Source organism: Lepisma saccharinum, chromosome 5, assembly GCF_977018435.1.
Source record: "Lepisma saccharinum chromosome 5, izLepSacc3.1, whole genome shotgun sequence".
Classification (NCBI taxonomy): Eukaryota; Metazoa; Arthropoda; class Insecta; order Zygentoma; family Lepismatidae; genus Lepisma; species Lepisma saccharinum.
This window is the reverse complement of record NC_139233.1, coordinates 15,217,023-15,229,840: the sequence shown is the minus strand read 5'-3', so window position 1 is coordinate 15,229,840 and position 12,818 is coordinate 15,217,023. Positions and strand designations below refer to the sequence as shown.

Sequence of the window (12,818 nt, the reverse complement as noted above, 5' to 3'; positions counted from 1 at the left end):
TACATTTATATTTCACTAAGAAAACCTAGCAAGTGTTGCCTGTACGAGGGCTGCTGGAAAAGTTTCTGCAATCAATATGAAAAAAGACATGTGAAATTCTCGGAATGGCTTTATTGTTTTTCAAAGTATTCACCCTTAAGATCGATACACTTTTGCATATGCTCAAACCAATTTTGAAAGCATTTTTTCTACTTGAAGCTGGTACATCAGAAACTGCTGTTCGGAATGCGTCAACAGCTGCTTCAGGTGACACAAATCGCTCACCACACATCTTATTTTTCATGTGTGAGAACAAAAAGAAGTCAATAGGTGATAAATCAGGTAAGTACGGACAATGAGTCATTAATTTGACATTTTTACTGGACAAAAAATCAACAGTTTGGTGTGCTGAGTGAGAACTGGCATTGTCATGGTGAAGAATAATGCGACAATTTGTTTTTTTTTTTACGCAATTCATTGATGACCTCTGGCAAACAAATTGTATAGCAATCAGCATTTACAGTCCTTTAATCTTCTAAAGCTACTGTTGCCACATGACCGGTATAACCAAAGACACTGGCAGCACTCCTCGAACGAACAACTTTTGTTGGTTTAGGCTCACTTTGATTGTGCATTGCTGTTTAGTTTTGGGTTCGTATGAATGAATAGATCCAAGTTTCGTCCCCTGTAACGATGTAGTAGACCAAATTTGAGTTGCCTCGGTTGAATTTTTTGAGCATTTCTTCACACCAATTTACACGAGCCTATTTTTGAGCTTCGGTCAAGTTGTGTGGGATCCAACGGCTTGAAAGTTTCCGTACGTTCAGATGACCATGCAAAATCGTATGTATTGCTTTCATGTCAATGTTCAAGGATGCCTGAATCTCACGGTACGTCACATGCCGATCTCTCGCAATCATTTCACGCACAGCATCAACATTACTGGCAACAACAGATGTTGATGGACGACCTTTACGAAATACATCGCTGAGAAATGTGCGACCAAGCTGGAATTCGGAAAACCAATTGTACACAGTCCTATTGGATGGTGCTTCATCCGTAAAAGCCAAATGAAGTCGCTCGATGCATTGTTTCGGTGTTAAACTACATTTGAAATCATTAAAAAATCATTGCCCGAAAGTGTTCACTTCAATTTCTCACACGAAACTTCACGAAACTTCTTCAAACTGCTGTGAAAATAAACGAATAGGCTTAAACAATCAAAGATAATTTAAACATAAAAAAGGTCTATTCTTCAGATTTTTATAATAGTGGAACACTAGCGCCACTATTGGTGGTAGTTTGCAGAAATGTTTCCAGCAACTCTCGTACTAAGCCATGCCCATATTCAACACTACACTGAAACATAATCTTTGATCACAGATAATCTGTAAGCTGCAACTTCCATCCTAAGAAATGAAGTTGATTGCCTTTAAGATTGAGGGACAAAGTGTGGTACCCAAAGACCTTTCTGAATGTTATCGTAGTTGATTTTCATAGTATGATTTTTATATGTGGCGAGGAAAATATGAAAATGAACTTTATACGTTGTGCAAAAAAAAAAAATAATAATAATAGTTTATTTTAAGTGTTGAGCACAGTATGAAACCTAATACAGCACTAAGTCAAATACAAAAGTACAAAGTTACACGAATAAAATACATAAGCTGCAGAATAATATAACATAACAAGTTAGCACATTTACACTTCAAGTTACAGTTTTCAATGAGATCTATTATATCTCTGATACTAATAATTGTTTATTGTTATATAATATTGTGCAATTAACTGTGTATTGTTCTAATAATAATAATGATCATATTTATTGAAGTGATGATAACGATTAAACAACCACTGTGTTATACAAAATTAAAAAATTGAATAGATAATTATAAAATAAAACAGTAGATCCTACAATTTTATACATCAACATAAATTCAAATTGTAGGTTTCAACAAGATCAGCTACTAAACCTCTTGCCTTGTTTAGGCATGTGAGAATTGAGATATACCTATGTGAATATCTGGGAATTTTATAAGCTATATTTTTCAAAAAGTATTCACTGTCAACTTGGAAATTTAATATCTTCTCTACAAAATTTAACCTTTTCATTTTTCTTCTTTCTTCTAAGGAAAACATATTCAACTGTGATAACCATTCAGAGTAATGTTGGTCATAGTAATTTTTTTTAAACTTTGTGCATAATAACCTGATAAAAAGTTTTTGAACTGATTCAACTTTTTGAAGGTGACTGGTTGCAGTCAGAAACCATAATTCATTTGCATATTCAAGAATAGGACAAACTATCGTTTTATACAGGAATATTAAGGTATCTTCCTTTTTAAAAACTTTCCATGAGAAAAATATATAACCAAGCATTCTCTTTGCTCTTTTGCAAATTTCTGAAATGTGCTCATCAAATATGAGAGAGGAGTCTATTACTATTCCTAAGTCTTTATGACTGTCGCACACTTGGATTTTATTTTCATAAATAAAATAGTTGGAGACTATATAATGAACTTTCTTAGTACATCTTAAAACTTTACACTTTTTCAAGTTAATTTCCATTTCATTAATCTTGCACCAAAATGTCATTCTATCGAGATCAGCCTGAAGTTGAGCGACATCATTATTTGTTAAAATACTCTTAAAAATTTTTATATCATCTGCATATAGTAAACATGTGCTGGATTTAAAACATAATGTAACATCATTGATAAAAACAGCGAACAGAATTGGGCCGAGTGGCGACCCTTGAGGTACTCCACAAAGTATTTCTTGTTTAGAAGAATTTGTTTCACCAATCTTAACAGAGAAACTTCTATTTACTAAAAAGTTGGAAAACCATTTCAGAAATCGTGGTGATAATCCCATTTGGTCGAGTTTGTAAATTAATAACTGATGGCTGACACTATCAAAGGCTTTAGCCAAGTCAATAAATAAAATATCGGTCTGGGATTGCTTCCTAATGTTAGATTTAAGAGAGTCTATTAAAACCAATAAATTTGTGATAGTAGACCTTTTTCTAAAAAATCCATGCTGATTTCCATCAATATATTGTTTAAAAGAAAAAGACAAATAGTCAGCAATTATGTGTTCAAAAACCTTTGCCATGGAATTTAATATAGTAATTGGTCTATAATTATTAAGATCATTGGCTTTCCCATCTTTGTTTTTAGTTACAGGTACAATAAACACATTTTTCCAGATATCTGGAAATATTCCAGAAGTAAGTGACATGTTGTAAATTTTAGTTAACAATGGTACAAAAACATCTTTGTTTGCTTTCAAAATAAAATTAGGTATGCCATCAGGACCTATTGAAGACCTGCCTTTTAGTTTGTTAATTGTATCACTTACATCCTTTTCCAAGATAACAGGTACATCAATTAAGTTGGTGTATGAATGAAGAATAATATTTTTAAAATTTACATGACTTCTTTTTGAGAAAGATTTGTGAAAAAGCTCACTAAAAGCATTAGCAATATCATATTCATTGAACAGTACATCATTATCATAAATAATTTCAGTGATAGTATTTTCTCTCTTCTTTCTATTAAAGTGAAACCAAAAAGCATTCTTGTCACCATTAACATTGTTTTCTAAGGAGGAGTAGTATTGCTCCTTTACATTAGAATATTCCTTTTTAACATCTTTCCTTAATTGGGAATAAGTAGTGTAATATACACACTTATTTGTAAGTTTAAATTTATCATGATACCTTCTCTTTTTATTGATCATTCTCTTTAGTTTCCTTGTCATCCAAGGCAGTTGATTTTTTTTTCTTTTAACTTTTGAAGGAATATTGTTTTTTAATATTGCATACACATTTCTAGTCAATTCCATAACAGATTGTTGTACATCATTAGATATTTCAACCATATATGGTAAATGCAACAATTCATTATAAACATTCACATAATCACCTCTGGCGAAATTAAGACATCTATAAATATTATTTTCCCTTGTATCTATATTGTCTTTTTTAGACCTATTCAATTCAAAATAAAATGAAAACGGTGGATGAAACTTATCAATTTTAGATAAAGGATGTTCATTAAAACTAATGTTACAAGTGGAAATGTTAGTGAGTAGAAGATCTAAAACATTAAAAGGCAGTGAAGGGTCATACGATACATTGTGCTGAATATAGAAAAGGAAAGTTAAAAATTGTACTTACGTATGTGAGTATAGTGCTCTTATTGTAGAACGACGTTTCAGAGATTGACTATCTCTTTCCTCAGGTTCGTATAAAAACTAAGTACTTGGCATAGTACTGCGTCAAAAATGTAATATGAGGATTGTGGTTAAGGGTTGGTTAGGGTACATTTAAAATATTAAGTTTTTGCTATTAGAAGTACGTAAAAACCAAGCCGTTCCCTAATAAAACTTGTACAGTAGACCTATTCACAGGTAAAAAAGTTAAAAAAGTTAAAATTCTAAAAAACCTGCATAAATCACAATGCAACCTGCAGGTTTGGCCTTTCCTACCCAGCTGTGCTTATCTATCCTCATGAAGGTCAATTCTCAACGAATATTTCCCCTCCCCTTAATTTTCTTGTTTCCCCTTATTACGTCACAAATCCAACGTGAATTCACGTTCCTCTCTTGCAGCTTGCATAACTTCCGGAGTGACGTGGAAACCGATATTGGGTTCAATCTTCCAGGCTTTATCCCATTTTTTGAGGAAATTGATCCACCCTTCTTCCAAATTTCCTTCGTCCCTATTAAGATTACTCTTCCCCCCCCTACAAATACTCGCTGTTTCATACACGTTTCTTCCTAATTTCCTCCCCTCTTTTCTGATTACCTCTTTTTTTGCGATTCTATGCCCACTTTCCAAAATATGTTCTGAGAGACCCGTTTTGGGAACTTTTTCCCTTATGTCCTTTTCATGCTCGCTCCATCTTTTACCCATATTTCGGCCCGTCTGTCCTATGTACTCCTTCCCGCATTGGCATTCTATTCGATAAACCCCCTTCTGTTTTTCCGGTATTTCCCTAGTTGTCTTTCCTTTCTTATAATCGGTGAAGTATTTTTCTACATTCTTTGGTGCTTTCATCCCGCAAACGATTCCAAAATCTCTCGTTATTTTTCCGATTTTTTCCGATACGGATTGATGGTAAGGGATGCCAACGTACTTTACCCTCCTATTTTCGATTTTTTCCCCTTCTTTTTGATCCCCTTCTTTCCTAATAATTTTCCGTGCTCTCTCCGCTATCTTATCCATTTCTCTATTTGTGTATCCATTTTTTAATCCTGTTTTTCTTATCCACCGAATTTCGTTGTCTTTTTCTTTTTCATTATTGCATAGTCTACCGGCCCTAATAAAAAAGTTAAGGAATACGTTTTTCTTTGTTATTTCGGGGTGCGCCGATTCCTTGTTAATATATAAGTTCCCCGATAGGGGTTTATGATGTACTCCTGTTCTAATCCTATTCCCTTCTTTCAAGATACTAAGATCCAGGAAATTGATTTTTCCATCGCTTAAGTTTTCCCTAGTGAAGTTTATTCTTTCGTCTTGTTTTTCTAATTCTTCAAAAACCTTGTTCAGTGCTACCCCCTTTCCTATAATCAAGATATCATCAACGTATCTCCCATAATATTTAATACACATTCCTGTTTTTTCCAAAGCTGCCTTCTCAATGAAGTGCATAAAAATGCTCGCTACTATACCCGAAATGGGGTTTCCCATCGCCAAGCCTTCTTTTTGTCTATAAATACTGTCATTGACATAGAAAAAGTTATATTCCGTTACAAGGTTATACCATCGTACATATTCCCAAGCAGTTAGGATGTCTATTCCTTTTTCTAACAGCCACCTTAGTAAACAATCTCCCGCCCGCCCCCTCGGTACACTTGGGTATAAGTTAACAACATCAAAACTACTTATTGTATCCTCGTCATCAATTTCCAGATTTTCTATACATTCTTTAACTTCTACGGCATTCCTAACGCTATATTGGGTGTTCTCATTTACCTTCCTTATTCTTTTTACCAGCAATTTTGCTAGCCCATATCCAGGATGTTCGTATGTTGGTATAATAGGTCTAAGTGGTATGCCTTGTTTGTGTGTCTTAGGTATTCCAAAAGCAATTGGTATGTTGCCAACTTTAATTTCCTTAATAAGGATTTTCTTTTCGCTTGTGCCTAATGTAATGCTTGTCTCTACCCCTTTTTTGATCTCTCTTCTAATCTTATTAATAGGGTCTTTCTCTATTTTCTCAAAATCTTTACCTTTAAAGCTATCTTCTAATTTTTGGTGATATTCCTCTCTGTCCATGATAACCATCTTGTTTTCTTTATCAGACCTAATTAGAAATACGTTATTCGCCTTCACCCATTTTCTTACATTTTTTAAATCGCGTCTTAGGTTTTCGTTTACTTTCTCTTTCCGTGTTCTATCTCCCCCTTTCATGTTCGTTTCCTTTTTAATTTCTTTTTGCAAGTGTTGTTCTACAATATTACGTATCCTTTGTCTAACCTCAGTTTTATCCTCCCTTTCGTCAATAGTTGTTACGATCGTTTCTGCTGCTATTATGAATTCCTCTTTTTCAAGTTTCTCTACCCCTATTGCAAATTTCTGCCCCTTGTTCATAATCCTAATCAACTCTTTAGGTGGTTCGTGGGTGGTTAAATTTAAAATGTTCTCATTATTTCCCCCCTCCTCTGTTTTTTGTTTCTTATTCCCTAGATTATCCTTCCTATTCAATTTTAATTTCATCAATTTCCTCTCTATAGTATTACTATCCCTCAATTTGGCTTTTTCCACAGCTCTAAAGTGTCTCTCTTCAATGCGGTTCCACGTCACTTCGTCTAGTTCCCCACTAACTTCCAAATGTAATCTATAGCATTCCTTATTAAGACGTTCGACTTGTCCATGTGCCTCCCTAATACATTTCCCTAGTATTTTAAACTGTATTTCTTGTTTTTGTTCAATCATGCCTACACTCAACGGTTTATACCCCCATTTTAAAAAGTTTGGTAAAACCCCCATTTTCCTGCATTGTTTTAAAAATCTAATCCTGATTAAACCCTTATTCAACTTAATCCTCTTATTTTCTAGTGCACGCACTTTTCTCCCCGTATCGGAGATCAATAGCATTTTATAGGTTTGTCGCGTGTTACTCACAAATCCAGAATATAGAAAAGGAAAGTTAAAAATTGTACTTACGTATGTGAGTATAGTGCTCTTATTGTAGAACGACGTTTCAGAGATTGACTATCTCTTTCCTCAGGTTCGTATAAAAACTAAGTACTTGGCATAGTACTGCGTCAAAAATGTAATATGAGGATTGTGGTTAAGGGTTGGTTAGGGTACATTTAAAATATTAAGTTTTTGCTATTAGAAGTACGTAAAAACCAAGCCGTTCCCTAATAAAACTTGTACAGTAGACCTATTCACAGGTAAAAAAGTTAAAAAAGTTAAAATTCTAAAAAACCTGCATAAATCACAATGCAACCTGCAGGTTTGGCCTTTCCTACCCAACTGTGCTTATCTATCCTCATGAAGGTCAATTCTCAACGAATATTTCCCCTCCCCTTAATTTTCTTGTTTCCCCTTATTACGTCACAAATCCAACGTGAATTCACGTTCCTCTCTTGCAGCTTGCATAACTTCCGGAGTGACGTGGAAACCGATATTGGGTTCAATCTTCCAGGCTTTATCCCATTTTTTGAGGAAATTGATCCACCCTTCTTCCAAATTTCCTTCGTCCCTATTAAGATTACTCTTCCCCCCCCTACAAATACTCGCTGTTTCATACACGTTTCTTCCTAATTTCCTCCCCTCTTTTCTGATTACCTCTTTTTTTGCGATTCTATGCCCACTTTCCAAAATATGTTCTGAGAGACCCGTTTTGGGAACTTTTTCCCTTATGTCCTTTTCATGCTCGCTCCATCTTTTACCCATATTTCGGCCCGTCTGTCCTATGTACTCCTTCCCGCATTGGCATTCTATTCGATAAACCCCCTTCTGTTTTTCCGGTATTTCCCTAGTTGTCTTTCCTTTCTTATAATCGGTGAAGTATTTTTCTACATTCTTTGGTGCTTTCATCCCGCAAACGATTCCAAAATCTCTCGTTATTTTTCCGATTTTTTCCGATACGGATTGATGGTAAGGGATGCCAACGTACTTTACCCTCCTATTTTCGATTTTTTCCCCTTCTCTTTGATCCCCTTCTTTCCTAATAATTTTCCGTGCTCTCTCCGCTATCTTATCCATTTCTCTATTTGTGTATCCATTTTTTAATCCTGTTTTTCTTATCCACCGAATTTCGTTGTCTTTTTCTTTTTCATTATTGCATAGTCTACCGGCCCTAATAAAAAAGTTAAGGAATTTTTATTAGGGCCGGTAGACTATGCAATAATGAAAAAGAAAAAGACAACGAAATTCGGTGGATAAGAAAAACAGGATTAAAAAATGGATACACAAATAGAGAAATGGATAAGATAGCGGAGAGAGCACGGAAAATTATTAGGAAAGAAGGGGATCAAAAAGAAGGGGAAAAAATCGAAAATAGGAGGGTAAAGTACGTTGGCATCCCTTACCATCAATCCGTATCGGAAAAAATCGGAAAAATAACGAGAGATTTTGGAATCGTTTGCGGGATGAAAGCACCAAAGAATGTAGAAAAATACTTCACCGATTATAAGAAAGGAAAGACAACTAGGGAAATACCGGAAAAACAGAAGGGGGTTTATCGAATAGAATGCCAATGCGGGAAGGAGTACATAGGACAGACGGGCCGAAATATGGGTAAAAGATGGAGCGAGCATGAAAAGGACATAAGGGAAAAAGTTCCCAAAACGGGTCTCTCAGAACATATTTTGGAAAGTGGGCATAGAATCGCAAAAAAAGAGGTAATCAGAAAAGAGGGGAGGAAATTAGGAAGAAACGTGTATGAAACAGCGAGTATTTGTAGGGGGGGGAAGAGTAATCTTAATAGGGACGAAGGAAATTTGGAAGAAGGGTGGATCAATTTCCTCAAAAAATGGGATAAAGCCTGGAAGATTGAACCCAATATCGGTTTCCACGTCACTCCGGAAGTTATGCAAGCTGCAAGAGAGGAACGTGAATTCACGTTGGATTTGTGACGTAATAAGGGGAAACAAGAAAATTAAGGGGAGGGGAAATATTCGTTGAGAATTGACCTTCATGAGGATAGATAAGCACAGTTGGGTAGGAAAGGCCAAACCTGCAGGTTGCATTGTGATTTATGCAGGTTTTTTAGAATTTTAACTTTTTTAACTTTTTTACCTGTGAATAGGTCTACTGTACAAGTTTTATTAGGGAACGGCTTGGTTTTTACGTACTTCTAATAGCAAAAACTTAATATTTTAAATGTACCCTAACCAACCCTTAACCACAATCCTCATATTACATTTTTGACGCAGTACTATGCCAAGTACTTAGTTTTTATACGAACCTGAGGAAAGAGATAGTCAATCTCTGAAACGTCGTTCTACAATAAGAGCACTATACTCACATACGTAAGTACAATTTTTAACTTTCCTTTTCTATATTCTGGATTTGTGAGTAACACGCGACAAACCTATAAAATGCTATTGATCTCCGATACGGGGAGAAAAGTGCGTGCACTAGAAAATAAGAGGATTAAGTTGAATAAGGGTTTAATCAGGATTAGATTTTTAAAACAATGCAGGAAAATGGGGGTTTTACCAAACTTTTTAAAATGGGGGTATAAACCGTTGAGTGTAGGCATGATTGAACAAAAACAAGAAATACAGTTTAAAATACTAGGGAAATGTATTAGGGAGGCACATGGACAAGTCGAACGTCTTAATAAGGAATGCTATAGATTACATTTGGAAGTTAGTGGGGAACTAGACGAAGTGACGTGGAACCGCATTGAAGAGAGACACTTTAGAGCTGTGGAAAAAGCCAAATTGAGGGATAGTAATACTATAGAGAGGAAATTGATGAAATTAAAATTGAATAGGAAGGATAATCTAGGGAATAAGAAACAAAAAACAGAGGAGGGGGGAAATAATGAGAACATTTTAAATTTAACCACCCACGAACCACCTAAAGAGTTGATTAGGATTATGAACAAGGGGCAGAAATTTGCAATAGGGGTAGAGAAACTTGAAAAAGAGGAATTCATAATAGCAGCAGAAACGATCGTAACAACTATTGACGAAAGGGAGGATAAAACTGAGGTTAGACAAAGGATACGTAATATTGTAGAACAACACTTGCAAAAAGAAATTAAAAAGGAAACGAACATGAAAGGGGGAGATAGAACACGGAAAGAGAAAGTAAACGAAAACCTAAGACGCGATTTAAAAAATGTAAGAAAATGGGTGAAGGCGAATAACGTATTTCTAATTAGGTCTGATAAAGAAAACAAGATGGTTATCATGGACAGAGAGGAATATCACCAAAAATTAGAAGATAGCTTTAAAGGTAAAGATTTTGAGAAAATAGAGAAAGACCCTATTAATAAGATTAGAAGAGAGATCAAAAAAGGGGTAGAGACAAGCATTACATTAGGCACAAGCGAAAAGAAAATCCTTATTAAGGAAATTAAAGTTGGCAACATACCAATTGCTTTTGGAATACCTAAGACACACAAACAAGGCATACCTCTTAGACCTATTATACCAACATACGAACATCCTGGATATGGGCTAGCAAAATTGCTGGTAAAAAGAATAAGGAAGGTAAATGAGAACACCCAATATAGCGTTAGGAATGCCGTAGAAGTTAAAGAATGTATAGAAAATCTGGAAATTGATGACGAGGATACAATAAGTAGTTTTGATGTTGTTAACTTATACCCAAGTGTACCGAGGGGGCGGGCGGGAGATTGTTTACTAAGGTGGCTGTTAGAAAAAGGAATAGACATCCTAACTGCTTGGGAATATGTACGATGGTATAACCTTGTAACGGAATATAACTTTTTCTATGTCAATGACAGTATTTATAGACAAAAAGAAGGCTTGGCGATGGGAAACCCCATTTCGGGTATAGTAGCGAGCATTTTTATGCACTTCATTGAGAAGGCAGCTTTGGAAAAAACAGGAATGTGTATTAAATATTATGGGAGATACGTTGATGATATCTTGATTATAGGAAAGGGGGTAGCACTGAACAAGGTTTTTGAAGAATTAGAAAAACAAGACGAAAGAATAAACTTCACTAGGGAAAACTTAAGCGATGGAAAAATCAATTTCCTGGATCTTAGTATCTTGAAAGAAGGGAATAGGATTAGAACAGGAGTACATCATAAACCCCTATCGGGGAACTTATATATTAACAAGGAATCGGCGCACCCCGAAATAACAAAGAAAAACGTATTCCTTAACTTTTTTATTAGGGCCGGTAGACTATGCAATAATGAAAAAGAAAAAGACAACGAAATTCGGTGGATAAGAAAAACAGGATTAAAAAATGGATACACAAATAGAGAAATGGATAAGATAGCGGAGAGAGCACGGAAAATTATTAGGAAAGAAGGGGATCAAAAAGAAGGGGAAAAAATCGAAAATAGGAGGGTAAAGTACGTTGGCATCCCTTACCATCAATCCGTATCGGAAAAAATCGGAAAAATAACGAGAGATTTTGGAATCGTTTGCGGGATGAAAGCACCAAAGAATGTAGAAAAATACTTCACCGATTATAAGAAAGGAAAGACAACTAGGGAAATACCGGAAAAACAGAAGGGGGTTTATCGAATAGAATGCCAATGCGGGAAGGAGTACATAGGACAGACGGGCCGAAATATGGGTAAAAGATGGAGCGAGCATGAAAAGGACATAAGGGAAAAAGTTCCCAAAACGGGTCTCTCAGAACATATTTTGGAAAGTGGGCATAGAATCGCAAAAAAAGAGGTAATCAGAAAAGAGGGGAGGAAATTAGGAAGAAACGTGTATGAAACAGCGAGTATTTGTAGGGGGGGGAAGAGTAATCTTAATAGGGACGAAGGAAATTTGGAAGAAGGGTGGATCAATTTCCTCAAAAAATGGGATAAAGCCTGGAAGATTGAACCCAATATCGGTTTCCACGTCACTCCGGAAGTTATGCAAGCTGCAAGAGAGGAACGTGAATTCACGTTGGATTTGTGACGTAATAAGGGGAAACAAGAAAATTAAGGGGAGGGGAAATATTCGTTGAGAATTGACCTTCATGAGGATAGATAAGCACAGTTGGGTAGGAAAGGCCAAACCTGCAGGTTGCATTGTGATTTATGCAGGTTTTTTAGAATTTTAACTTTTTTAACTTTTTTACCTGTGAATAGGTCTACTGTACAAGTTTTATTAGGGAACGGCTTGGTTTTTACGTACTTCTAATAGCAAAAACTTAATATTTTAAATGTACCCTAACCAACCCTTAACCACAATCCTCATATTACATTTTTGACGCAGTACTATGCCAAGTACTTAGTTTTTATACGAACCTGAGGAAAGAGATAGTCAATCTCTGAAACGTCGTTCTACAATAAGAGCACTATACTCACATACGTAAGTACAATTTTTAACTTTCCTTTTCTATATTCTGGATTTGTGAGTAACACGCGACAAACCTATAAAATGCTACATTGTGCTGAATTAGATTAGAAAGTGTTGCGATTTCAACAATTTTTTCAGCCTTTCTTTTAACATAATAATTAGAGCAATACAAATTTCCAGTAGCCCAGTCAATTCCACCAGCATTAAAATCTCCAACTAAAATTATTTTATTGTGTTTCATTAACATCTCTTGAACTACCCAATCAAAGTAGTTTGCAAACAAGTCACAGTTTAAATCAGGTGGCAAGTAATGCAATCCTATTATGGTTGGATCAGAATTATTTGACATTACTTTTACCCAAATT

General features: G+C 35.3%; 1 protein-coding gene across 1 annotated transcript in view; it reads left to right on the top strand.

Annotated features, from left to right (window-relative positions):
* Positions 1-12,818, top strand: part of wcy (WW domain-containing adapter protein with coiled-coil wacky) — a 55,518-nt gene that overhangs the window by 32,015 nt on the left and 10,685 nt on the right. The window lies entirely within an intron of this gene.